This window comes from Mesitornis unicolor, unplaced genomic scaffold, assembly GCF_000695765.1.
Source record: "Mesitornis unicolor isolate BGI_N332 unplaced genomic scaffold, ASM69576v1 scaffold9461, whole genome shotgun sequence".
Lineage (NCBI taxonomy): Eukaryota > Metazoa > Chordata > Aves > Mesitornithiformes > Mesitornithidae > Mesitornis > Mesitornis unicolor.
The window spans coordinates 1,828-15,866 of NW_010161759.1; positions in this window are offsets into that span (position 1 = coordinate 1,828).

Here is a 14,039-nt window from a genome sequence, read left to right on the forward strand (position 1 = left end):
TCCGTGAGGCTGGTGTTTTGTCTAGGGGATTAGGGGGAAGGACAGTGGGGGTAGTACATCAGTTTGGGCAGCTGGTATTTGATGCTCAAGTATGAGGATAACAGTTCTGACTCATTTTTAAACACTTGAATTTTTAATTACAACGTGTCAACTATTTCTGTTTGCTCTTCAGCTTAATTGCTGGTTGGCATCGTGGAGAGGCGTGATGAGAAATTCCTGAGAAATCAGGAAGAGGAAAGGACTGTGGGCTTACACATGCACGGGTACGATGTGTGTCTCAGCACAGCCACCTATGCCTGCGCTCGATAAGCGCACGAAGGCCGCTCAGTAGAAATTAAAGTGCAGAAACAAGTTAGGAAATGAGTGAATGCATTGAACTGGGTACAGCAGAGGGGAAAAGGGAAGGAACCTGAAGGCAACCACAGGGCGGTTGAGAACGGTTGATAAGGAGTAATCACAACACGACCCAAGCTGCTCCAACGGATGAAAGAGGGGTAGGAAGGGTGTTTGTGTGCGCTTGACTAACGGGCAGTGTGCTGGTGGCCGACAGAGAGGAGGAGGTGGGGATTAATGAGGTAAGATGAGATTGGATGAACAAAGAGTAAATGTAGGGAATTGTGAGGGGCTTTGATCACTGCACGTTAGGGAGATGAGTTGGTGTAACTTGATCAGAGCAATGAGAAATAATTGCCTTGGTTGTCCTGACCCTCCCATCTCCTTGCTGAGTATTTACCTTTAAAATGAAGGATTCTTTGCCTTGCCTTGGTTTTGCACACTTTCTTTGTTATCTCTTATCTGTTATCATGTTCAACTCCCTGCTCCAGCAGGGATGTATGCCCATCTATGACCCATGTGTATATCAACATCTCACTTAAACATCCGTTAATGAGGTGGGAGTCTCTCCGTACCACTCTGTGCAAGCGGCTGCAGACCGAGCGTTCACAACAGTCTGGTTACCCTCTGCCCAAAATGTCACCGCTGGATGCGTTAAAGTTTTGAAAACTTTTCAAATCAGTAACTTGTTTCGAGCAACTCATATCTCATTTTCTGTAACATTTCAAAGTCACTGTGCTGAGGGTACTTTTTTGACACAGTTTGGTCTATGGTCAGCTTCTGTGGTTTTATCTGCAATTGACTAAATGACTCATAAAACTATAGGCACCTACAGAAACTGACCAGCAGATTTAAAAACACATTTACTAGATCAGAGAGAAAGATTTAAATACCATAGTCACAAGGGCTTAACTCTCACCTCAGAAGCAGCACTCTGCAAAAGTATCATCACCAAAACCGGCAGATCTTTGCTGGCTTGAATGTTATTGGTAACAATGAGAAACCAAATTGAACAAAGAACCAGCATCAGGCCTTTGACTTCAGCACTGTCACTCAGGAGCAGCTGAGCTGTTAGCACACTTGAGTCTGTGGCAGCACAGATCACTGCACGGAAATCAGTGTGATTTTTGTGGTGATTTATGGTGTCTTTCTGTCGCATCTTTGCTCCAGGTTTTAACGTGTAGTGCGGTTCTGATTTGAGGTCTGGAACGTAGCTTCTGCAGATGAGCAAAACAAAAACTGGTTGGAGGGGACTGTGAATGAAAATCTGTTTACGGTGTAAATATTAGCCTCTGCAGTCACCTTATCACGACAGAGTACCTCTCTGAGTAAACTGGAGTGACTGATACCTTGTCACTCACTCAGCATTACTGCTGAGGGTTAGAATTTAAATTCGTGGCCGCCCCTTCCCACTTGTTAGCGTTCCCTCCTCGCATGCCTGAGCAGCATGAATAGAGCCTGTGCAGTGTAGTAACTTCTCCACGGCTGGCTTACTTTGTGCAGCTCAGGCGCACATCAATTACTCATTCAGGACTGGAAATGAGATGCGGCGCAGTCACCGAGGTGCTGCTGTTGCGCCGTTGCAGGCGCATTACTGGACACGCAGGGGAGGTCAGGTATCGTGCCTGTGGTCATGTGGCGAGCCCACTTTAGATTCGGAATGATCCAACCTCATATCCCTTTTTATTTTAGAAAGTATTTAAGGTTTAGTATCAGTTTGACCACATAGTCTCTCTCCTGAATGCTCAGAATTTAAGTGGCAGAATAGCGGACAGGCTTCAGCCATATCACACCTTGTGATATCTGGTCACCAAGAAGATGGCTTAAAAGCTGTTGTTAGTGCTCAATCTGACAGCTTTACAATCATAAGCAGAACAAGTGGTCACCTTTTACTTAAATGCAAGTATTCAAGGCTCTTTCAAGCTAGTATTTTTGTTTCAATATATGTCAGTTGTGGATTTGACTTTGTAGTGAGGCTTCTGCAGTGTCCTGCACAATGTTATTCTGCTTTGATCCTTCAAAATTTCCTGGAAATGAGCAGGAGTAGCCAGAGTGTGACTGGATCACTGTTCTGCTTGCTGTGTTTCTGCTGTAATGCCTTGTTTAGCTGTGCTTGGTCATTAGTCTTTCAAGCCTTATTGTAGAGAAGGCAGATTTCTCTTCCATTCATCCAAAATGGGTAGAATACAAGTGACTCACAGCAGAGCTGGGAATAACTGTAAGCCAGACTTTATAACGCCACTTGTGTGTGTGATGATGCAGTTATTAACAATTCAGTAATTTGTTTTTCATTGGGAATATTACATTTCGGTTTGAGTTGGTGCTGTATGCTCCAATAGTGTTATTAAGCTTTCTGAAGTAAAAAGAAGCAAGTTAACACGATAGCCAGGTAAGATTAAGATAGCACTGTCCTCCTGTGTTCATCAGCTGGCGATGTCCTGGCTCCTCAGCTTACTCTCTCAGCTCTTGATCTCTGGGAATGCCAGGTCTTGCTGGTGAGAGAGAGCGAGCTGGCAAACCCAAAATTTTAGGTAAAAAGGATGAGGAAAAGTAGGTCAGGAAACTGTTGTCTAATTCCATGTGCTTGTGGTTGGAAACACAGTATAAGAGGGGTTTTAGAGGCTGTCTCTTAATGAAATAAGTTGGACAAAATGCTGTTAGCCTGAGGCCTCATTGTGTTTAGTAAGGTATCTTTTGGAAATGAGGTGAACTTGTAGGCAGTGGTGCCCATGAGCCGAGCTACTGATAAACACAGCTGAGTTGTCAGGAGCTGTGGTTCCTCCAGAGCTTTCGAGCTGCACAGCATCTGTGAAGAGTCAGGAAAAACATGTATGTGAGTATTGTTTTTAAGTGGTGGTTAAGGTGAAGCTTCATTATTCCATAGTTCCAGTTACTGATATGAATAAGTCATCCTAAAGGCAATTCACAGGTTTTGGATTCCGTGCTCGATCTACAGCCTTTTCAGCTCACTGCGATAGAAGAAAATCCAGAAATTGTTGAACGCCGTGAAACTAAGCTGGGGATATTTAGTGAGCATCTTTCCAGAGTTAGCTAAGTATCGAGGACTTACGAAATTATAGACCTCGCCTCAATTTAATGTTGGTTTTTATAACAGATGCTTGATTTCTCATTCTTGTTTTACAAGGTCAAAATGGCTTTTTAACTTTTTAACACCCGTAGTGGATTTCAGTGTTTGTCTGCATGGAAGTCGTCCAGCTACAGCAATAATGAGGCTGTGCTGAATTAATACTTCAGACAAGAAAATAAAGATTTTTCTTGTAACCCCCCTTTTGCTGGGGAAGTTGTATATATATATTGTTTACATCTCCTGTTGCTAACCATTAGCTTTATTCTTAAGAAAGCTGTGCCAGCTGAGCTTCGATTTCCTGATCAAGAACAATAGTGCAACAAATCATCTTGGGGTAAATGGTGCTGTTATTTAACGGTTGCTCTTCTGTTTGTTTGTTTTATTTTTTTTTTTAATATACTTGCAAGTACTTGCATGGTACTGATGAAAACTATAGTTTTCTTTTTGCTCTTACTGTCGCTGGTGACTTGGTATCAGCTTACATGCTGTTATTTAATTTCTGCAGTCAAAAATATGCAAAGTTTTCTGTATGTTGTGGGGAAGAAATGTGTGTTTCCTGATCTGCCTGTTATCCTCTCAAAGCAGAGGTCACATTTCTTCACCTCTGCCAGCTGGGAGTAAATACTGTAGGAAATATCTGACAGGAAAACCCGTGTTGGAGGCATTATTCATAACACACATGTAACTGGCTTTTGAACCAGTCCTGTTTTTGAAATACCCAGAGTAGCTTTTGTTCATTTGTAGAACCAAGCTGTGTATACATGAGATTATTTTTTCATCTGTTGTTTGTCAAAAGCTTTATTCTCAATTAACCCTCTCCCACGCTGTCCGTTACCAGGCTTTGTTCTCCTGTAACAGACCGTGCAATGGTCCCTCTAATTTTGCCGGTGTCCGCAGACATTTGTCCATGGCTGTGGTGTCCTACAAGAAATGTTACTTCTTGTTGCATTAGTTTCTTGGGAAAGCTCAACTGAGGAGGAGAGAGTTAGGATTTATAAAGATACGGCCTCAAGCATGAGCTGTCTTGAGTTAGCCGTGCTCTTCAGTTAAGGCTCAGTGGCACAGCTGAGCTTTTGTGGTGAGAAGGTAGCAGGTTGTTTCCAGGGAACCTGTACCTGGTGCTTACTGAGTCGTTACGTTGTGACAGACCAGCGTCGTGAGTGCTTCCTCCGTCAGGACGTGTAGAGGCTATGGTATCGATCGTTCGCAACCTAGTGGATGCTGAGATCAGTTGGTGCCTCTTATTACTGGTCAGAAAACAGTCAAGGGCTTGGTGTCAAGAACAGCCCAGCAGCAGTTGGTATCTTACTGTTACTGAAATTTTTATAATTTTAGTGCAACGTGATTCTGCCTTTAGTGCATTGATAGCATTTATTCTTCAGTAACATACCTACTGCAAATTCATGTTTCAGTACTTAGATTTAATGCTAGTAAAGTAATAATTAAAGCAACAAGTCCATAATCTTAGTAGCTTGTGGGTGAGAAAGTGACTTGAGATCAGGCTTTGGCTTACGGCTCCTTTCCAGTCTTTCTGCAGAGTTTGGGCATGTCACACAATCTTTCATCTTCGGTTGGCCAGGCCATGAAAGGGGCATGTTGCTGCCCTGTGGCAGGAAGATACTGCATTACAGCAAAGGCACAGCACTGGTATTGAATTAAAGTATTTAAGCTTTGAAATACCCAAGGTTCAATTTTGTTTGTTTCCTGTGTACTGGCACGTGTCAAAGATGTGTAAAAAGGACTGATGGTAAAATGCTTAGAAACTCTGGAGTTGCTTAGTATCTCTTAACTCACCTTTTGCTGAATGGCTCTCATAAATCCATACCATGTCTGGTTCAGCTTGAGCTGTAAGAGATGAGGAGATGCTGAGATGAGCTCTGGCAGCACCCACAGGACAGTGGGGATGGTTGTAGGTTGTAGCGTGGATGGGGTAGGCAGCTCTGTTAGCGGTAAGAAACGTTACACAGAGCTTGACAAAACAGTGCTCTTGTCTGCTGGGAGTATCTCTGCTCCTGTTGATAAGAGTTGTGCAATTTTGGAGTGCTGCTTTGCAAGATCGGTTGAATCGTCCAATGCTCCAGGCCCAAGATGCTCACCTTGCTCCCCTTCTGGACCCTGACTGATCTCGTTCAGCCCCATGGTGAGGTGCACGACTTTCCTCTGGGAAGCTGAAGGACGAAAGAGCCCGGTCGGTGCTGACTGCTCCCCTCTTCACAGTGGACTGCAGATGGACTTCAGGGCTCCTGGAAGTGCGCCTGTGTCCCACAGCATCCTTCTCTGCTTCAGGATTCCCAGATAACAGCAATAACACGGTGCGTTTGTGCCTGTCTGTGCAGGACAAGCTTTGATTTTTGCAGAAGATGGGCACAAGCCTTTCTTGAATGAATACTGCAGTGCTGAGATGGCTTTACTACTTCAAAGTTACGTTGCAGGTGTCCTGGTCTGCCAATTGGAGCTATTAGCGAATAACACAATGTTTGATTACTTTCAGGATATTTCAGATAAATGCTCTTAATAGAAAGAAAATCTGTGCTCTGAAAATCAGGATTAATTTGTTGCTGTTATGCTCAAGCCATTTGAAATGTGGCTTTTCTGCGAGCATTACTCTATTGATCACAGTAGACCAACATGAGAAGAGGAGGTCTGTTTGTACAGAATGGCGTGAACCAGCGGAGGAAGCACAGAATACATTTCCTTTGAGTAACAGAAGTAGGTAGGTAAAGTGGGAAAACCTGCCAAACTCAAAATCTTAGAAAAAGCTGGTACATCCATATGACTGTCCTCAGTAAGGGGATCTTCTGCAAGCTAATAAGTGGCAGAGAGGAAAAGAAGTGAAGTGTGGCTGTCCTAGCATTGATTTCTGCCACTGGTTTTGTTGAAAGAGTAATGAAAAATGTGAGAACGAGTGGTTTAAATTTTTAGGAACGGATAGTAATAAAAATATGTCCCCTCTAATTTTTAAAGTAGAGGGCATTTTAGACTTTAAATCACTAGACACCTGAGAAAAATGGTTTCACTATGAGAAAGAAATGAGATTTCTAGGAGGGTAAGTGCAGCCAACCCTGTGTGCCTTTATCTGCATGCTAATGAATTTATTTTTATGGGGACTGTGGGTTTTTTTGTGGGATTCCGGTGCAGCTGGTGAATGTTTCTGGAAGCCTGTGTGCAGGCTTGTGAACTAACCCACAGCTGGTGGTTACCTTTTCGTTTGAAAGGGGCAGAATACGTGCATTAAGCATTACAATGCAAAAGCCTGTATTTAAATGTAAAGTCTTTCTGCTTATTTACAGTGAAAATGTTGCTTTGCAGGGTTGCAAAGGATGCTCTGCAAAGCTTTGTTTTAACACATCTACTTGTAATTTTTATTCAGACTTGGATAATTTGTGTATGCAGCCTGTTGAGCACTCGGTCGGAGCAGCCTATTTTTAACCTTCGTTTGTTTATGCAAAACCAGTGGAAACCCAGCATCGGTTTAATCCCTTTCTTCTTTTGTTTTGCACTGCCATTCTCCTACCAGGGTCCTATTCTTTAGGATTGCTACCAGGCCTGATTTATGAATCATCTGATAGAAAGCCAGCTCCACTCCCAGAAATGCGCCTTAGGTGGAATTGTATGCCAGTGAGTCAGCTTTAGGGCAGCATTTTCAAAGGAACACTATATAAATTACACAGTATCCATGTGGGGGTGGCTCGGCGTTATGAAAAATCTGCTCTCCAGCGTCGTGCACATCACATCCACACAGAGCTGAGTCAACTTTCTTGAGTTAAATTGAGTGCCGGTCACACTTGTGTTGTTTTAAGTGCATGGGTACGTGTGACACTTGGGAGAAAATCAAAAAGAACGTATGGTATCTTGGGGAGGAGATGAACCAGACCAGAAGCAGCAGCTGGGAGGTGCAGAAAGCGTTGGTACTTTTGGTTTGTCTGGGTGCAGATTAATTTATTCTGATAGAGATACAATTGTTTGAATCGATAAGTTTTTAGTTCCTTAGACAATTTGTTGGGCATGTCTGTGTGTGTTATTCACACTAGAATGTCACTGGTGAGTTTGCTGAACTAAAGCGTGTTGGCTTGTAATGGAAAGAAAGGCGAAAAAAAGCATGAGCAACACACAGGTACACCTACAAGGGTTTTTGGTGAAGCTTCAGAAGTGTCCAGAGTCATTAGCACTTCACATCTTCAGATTTATGTGGCACTTGTCAGAAGAAGACAACTTCAGTCTTTGCCAAGAATTTATCTTGTGTTATGAAGCAGACTTGCGCGTTACGGTACGTGCTGCTTCAACACGTAGTCAGGTGTTTGATTCAGAGCTCTTGATGGGCTTGTCTGAGTGTTTACATTTACAAAACAATGAACAACAGCAGTTTTACATAATTTATGAGTCTCAGTTGTATACATTTGTCATTACCCCTCTCACACCTCTGATTTATTCCATCTGTGCTCAATTACATCAGGTAAATGTGAGATAATGTAATCCACTGGTGATGGAAGTAATTGTTTATGTAAGGGTGAGCCACTGTAGTCTTCAGTTCTGTAGCAATATGGAACTGGATTCAGATTTGAATGGAAATGCTGACTTTTGTGGTTCTGGAGCTGTAAGGCAGTAGATGCTCTGGGAGGATTCCTGGTTAGCTGTGTATTCTGAACAAAACTCCTGTGCAGCAGCGCAGTTTAACTTCTCATTTGTGTAATCACAAAAGCTTAAAGAACGTACCTGGTGTTACTTTCTGCAGAAGTATAGGTACAGTTTCTCATTTTTAAAAGTTACAACTTGTGAATGCATGGCCAGTTGTGTGAGGACGTAGCTTGTTCAAGCTGTTTTCTTTCAGCGCTAAAATGGCATTGAAAAGCAGTGTTTTGCTAGGCGATTTTTTTAATTTGAACAATTGCTGGAGCGGGCTTGAGAAGTTGATACAGTTATAAGCAGGGAAAAGTTGTGGTGTTTTGGACTCTGAATGAGAGGAAATGTGTCAGAAATAGAGAGAAGTGACTTCTAATAGCAAGCTGCCTTGAAAAACTTAGTACTTTTGAAGTAAAAATCTGTCATATCCACAGCTGCTGAGAAAAAGAGCTCGTTTGCTTCATATGAGCTCAACATTCCTTACTGTGAATCAGTTCAATAACACCTAAAATGACAATGTACAATTAAGGTTAGGGCATTATGGTGTTTATTGAGTGTTTCAGGGCTTATTGTTTGTTTGGGTGAAACTCATTTCCTTCTGACATTGCAGGATATATTCTAATTATAAAGAACAACAGTTACTAAGAGTAAAACAAACAAGAATATTATGAAGGATGTATGAGTGGGCAGTTATTGATTGATAAAGGGCATGCATGCCATCTTCTTTAAAACTCTTTGTGCAGTAGTACATAAGTATATACTTACAAGAATTAAGTATATACTTATGTACTTAATTCTTATACGTATATAAGTAGTATACTTAATACCATACATACCATGACAGCTGTTCTTTAGGAAGCCGCTACCACTGTTTGAATTTAATATTTTGCTTTTTAGTTAAATTTTATCTTCCAGAATCTCTTCTTGGAGCAAACAGTGCTGTGAAAGAAACTCTCAGTCCCCTCTCCTGTGTCTTGTTGGAACCTGTGAGTTCAGGGTGTGATGAGACCAAACAACAGGTAGTTTTTAATCAGATTTATTTTTTTTCCTGAAGGGATGGTTTGTTGTTTGCCCTCCCTTCCCTTGTCTTCTGCCAACTCTGACAGAAAATATGACTTATTTTCTGGTTTTGTTTCTTGCTGGTTTAGTGAAGTTAATTTGCCCAAGAAAGGATCAGGCAGTTCTGGGGCAAAGGAAGGAATAGACATAATACCCTATCCTGCACCTGGGTAGGGGCAGTCCCCAGCACAAACCCAGGCTAGGTGGAGAATGGCTCAAAGCAGTCACGAGGAGAGGGACCTTGGGATAACAGCCCAAAAAGCCAACCTCATCCTGGACTGCATCACGAGCAGTGTGGCCAGCAGGGCCAGGGAGGAGATTCTGCCCCTCTGCTCTGCTCTGGTGAGACCCTGCCCCTGCAGTGCTGTGTCCAGCTCTGGGTCCCCAACACCAGAAGCCATGGAGCTGTTGGAGCGGGTCCAGAGGAGGCCATGGAGATGCTGAGGGGCTGGAGCAGCTCTGCTGTGGGGACAGCTGAGAGAGGTGGGGTTGTTCAGCCTGGAGAAGAGAAGGCTCTGGGGAGACCTTATTGCAGCTTTCCAGGACCTGAAGGGGCTACAAGAACGCTGGGGAGGGACTTTTTGCAAGGGCAGGTAGTGATAGGATGAGGGGGAATGGTTTTAAACTGGAAGGGAGAAGGTTTGGATGAGACATTGGGAAGAAATCCTTCCCTGTGAGGTGGTGAGGCCCTGGCCCAGGTTGCCCAGAGAAGCTGTGGGTCCCCACTCCCTGGCAGTGCCCAAGGCCAGGTTGGACGGGGCCTGGAGCAGCCTGGGCTGGTGGAGGTGTCCCTGCCCATGGGGGTTGGACTGGGGGGGTTTGAGGTCCCTCCCAACCCAAACCATGCTGTAATTCTGTGATTCTATAACATGACTGCACAGTGATGATGAGGTGGTGAAAAGTTAGGGAGGTGAACCCCATCCCTGTTGGCGGCAGTGAGCCGGGCTGTCTCTGCTAATCTGACTTTCAGAATCCTGGATTTCATTGAAGCGCAGGTTTCATAGTGTACAAATTACGTGCTTTTACAAATGACTCCATGATTCAGAAGTATTTCCCAGGTAGAAGTACAGTTAAATATTCAGTGGCTTCTGGATGTTGGTGTGTTCTCTGTGTGTGGCTGGAAAAATAATTTATGTCAGAAAAATCTAGCACAGAAGTTTTTACCAAATTGCCTTTTAAAATCATCAGCGCAGTATCTGCATCAGAAAAAGGAAGATGACATTTCTGAGCAATGTGTAATTAGGTATCCATCTGTGTCTGTAAGCATCACAGCTTATTTCCAGCGCTGCATTGTTCTCATTTAAGTAAGAAACCGGTCTTTCTGCAGCATCACCTTGAGATTACCCTTGAGATTACCCTTCCCAGTGCTGTTATAGAAAAGTGAGTGGTAAGAGAGGAACGGGAGTTTTTCACTGTAGTTGTTTCCTCTCTCTGACCTGTTCATTTCTGAAGTAGAACTAAAGCAGTACATTTTTTATTCTGTTCAGATAAGGTTTTCCTTGGCATAGATATTTTCCCCTCCACTAGTCTGTATTCTTCCTTGCAGCAAAGTCTGTTTGAGACACGACAGAGTCTTTTTTTTTTCCACTGAGATAAATATCAAGTTCTTTTGATATATAAATAAATACACATATATTTAAATAAATACAAATACATAAATAGCCAGTTCAAGGAACCTGGAGAGTACAAACCTCATCAGAGCCGGTATTTTTTCCACACACACAGAAACACGTGTCAGTGTTGACCAGATGTATTTTTGTGAAGTTACTAGTCCCTGTGCTGCTTTTTGATCAAAAGTATAGCTCACTGGTGCCTGTGTGAGGGACCAAACCGGTGTGGTTTGAGTTGTTAAAACAAGATAATAAAAAATAAATTAATGAAAATAATTAAAAAATCCTCTTAATCCATTGTTAGCAAGGTGGCACCCGTAGATGAAACACAGCTTTTTCTGGCAGGTGGATGGAAAGGCAGCTCGAGGTGGTGTTATAGTCCCTGTGGGACCTGTGAGGGGGATGATGTTCCCAAGGAGGACTCTGTTGAAAAAAGAGTCTCCAGTTCACTTTGGCTGCCCTTTAGCTTTGCATATAGCTCTGCTCTATGCTCCCTCCCCAGGCTACAGGGGAGAAGCAGAAGCTGTTCTGCAGTTATTAGCATGAATATTTAAATACATTTCTTTTGGCCAGGCTAATTTTCTTCTCGTTTGTGCTTGAGCAATTGAATTTTTCCTTGCATGTACAATTCAAAACTCATAGAAAACATATTTTTCTTTTTAAAGTGCATGGCCAGAGCCAAGCTGGTTGTTGGGCTAGCAGGTACGATACGTATCCCACTGTGTATAACTCTTGGTCAGCCGTTAAATCATCAGATCTGTGTTTTACTTACCTGTATAATAGGGGAATAATTTGATAATGTAGATTTATAGATGAAATACCTAGAAATACTGGTTTTATTACAGTATCAGGATGCTTTATGTTTCAGAACATGCGTGTTCATCATTTGGGTTTGTTGATGCTGTGCTGTGGCCTTGGAAATAAATTGGTTCTTATGCGATATTTATTGCCTACATTAAATTTCCACCTCCAGAAATTCTTTTCAGTTGGTTTCAAGAGCGTTTTCCTCAGTACAAGTGTTGGGAAACCGTTTTCTTTATTTCTTTATGTTCCTGGATTTTACAGTATGGGGTTAGGGGTTTCTTGTGGGTTGTTATTTTGTGTGTGTTACGGGGTTTGGGGTTTTTATTATTAAATAAAATGCTAGTTTTAGTCGTCTGGGGTTTCTTCCCTTTCTCATATTTAGCAGACCTAGAGTTATCATCTCCATCTTTCTTGTATTGTCTGATATTAACTACGTTTTCTTTCCTTAACTGGTGTTTCTCTTCCATAAATATTTTCATAATTCCCTTGCACCATCCAGCATTTAATCCATTAGCCTCAAGAAAGCATGGACTCTATTTTAATACTCTTTAAAAAATGAAGTTTCAAAGTGGGTTAGGGCAGACAGGACAACATTGAGCTTTCCACAGCACCTTTTAGAAGCATGGAAGCGGCCTTATTCTGTGCTGCAGATGGAGGGGGAGCAGCAGCGTACAACTATGTACATAAAATTACATATATGCAATTACAGGCAGCTTGGGATGGACCAGGAAACTGAGGAGGGATAGGAAAATCTCCTTGCAACATCTGTGCTTTCCCCGGCTGCTCAAATAGTAATTGCCCTTATCGGCAGAAATGCATTTTTTAAAAACAGTCGATTAAATCTTAACACTGGGTTGTTTGGTTTTTTTCTCCTTGTCTATGCTTTTTTTGAAGTGCCATAAATTTATTTACTAGACTTCTAAACCCGTAAGTAATTTGTTCACAGAATCGCACCAAAATGACTACACGCACACAGATAATAAACTCAAACAAACTTTAATCTGCAACTGAAATGAAGCAGACAAAACTTCATTCACCAAGACAACATCCCACTGACATTCAACAAATACAGGTTCGATATGCTGGTTGGGAATATTCCCACACACAGCTAAGTTAAGAATTCTTAAGTTTTTGGCCAAACGATCCAAAGTGTGCACTCACTTACTCACTCACTCACCAGAAAGGGAGGGCTCTCAGTCTCGAGAAGTTACCTTAAGTGGCGTCCCAAGTCAAGGGGAGAGACCCCGACTGCAGACCCGCTGCTCCAAGGAGGACCGACTCCAATGAGTCCTCCGGCGGGGCCCCATTGATACCCTGGTCAAATCTGATCTGTGGTCAATCCATGGTCGTGTCAGCCCCTACTGGCTGAGGACCCCAACTTTCCCTCCTTTGACCCCCACTGTGTTTGCCAGACATGAGCTGTGAGGGGGGGAGGCAGTCCTGGCGCCATCAGGGCCAGAAACTTTATCACTGTCTTTTGTTGGGTCTTTCTCAGGTCTTCAGTAGGGTGGGCGCATCTGCCCAACCTACCAAGGCAAAGGTGGTAATTGAAAGATTTTTATTCTGTGTTGTTTTCCAAGTGAAGCTTTAGGTGGAAGGCAAAGCGTGAATAACAAAGATAAAATGATAAATATTGATCTCTAAAAGAAAATTCCCCTGAAGGTGCTTCAGGTACTTTTTGGTTGATAAGATGCAAGTCATCAGTCACATAAATAGCTTGGATTTTTTGTATTTGCACTGAAGCAATGCGATTTTTTAAACTGTAACTTGCAGTAAAATGTAGGATACTGGTGTGGGTGGTTACTGTTTCTTGCTTGCAGCCCATACTCTTTGATGCTGTTTTCCTAGAAATTTTGAGATAAACGAGGTCAGTCTGTAGGTTCCCATTCAACCAGGACTTGGACGGGGGACACTGAAGGACCATGTCAATGGTGTATTAGACACTCCTGAAAAAGCTGTACATGACTTGCCTGCGTGGTGGCTCTTTGCTGAGGGCAAATCTGTGTTACTCATAGCCAGGGCTTCTAAAGACCTTGCCCATAGATGTTGTAAACTCCATGTCTCTGACAATTTAATACAATTTCTTGTAAATATATCTTTGGCATGTAAGATCAGCTGGCAGAGAGGTTCCAGTGGAGAAGGAAGGTGTTTGTAGTCTTGCTCTGTGGTTTTCAGCCACTGCTCTGTTTGTGCTCCAGGTGGCTGTATTTCTCCTATGTTGTGTAGGTACCATAAGTTTGCAAGTTGTCATGCACACATGGTGATTTTATAAGGTTGAGGTCCTGTTCAGCTGAAAGTAGATTTCTCATAGATAGGGCAACTGAACCCTGTTATGGTCTGTCCAGGTAGATGACTACCGAGTCTGGGAATTTTCAGGCTGGCATTGTTCATAAGGGCTAAAATTCCCCACTAGAATACGCTTAAAGTCCTAGGTAAAGAAGTTTAGCATATTCTGCTTGTAATATATTGACTTGATTTATAAAGTAAGAGTTTAGAAATATTTATATTATTTTCTGATCAGATTT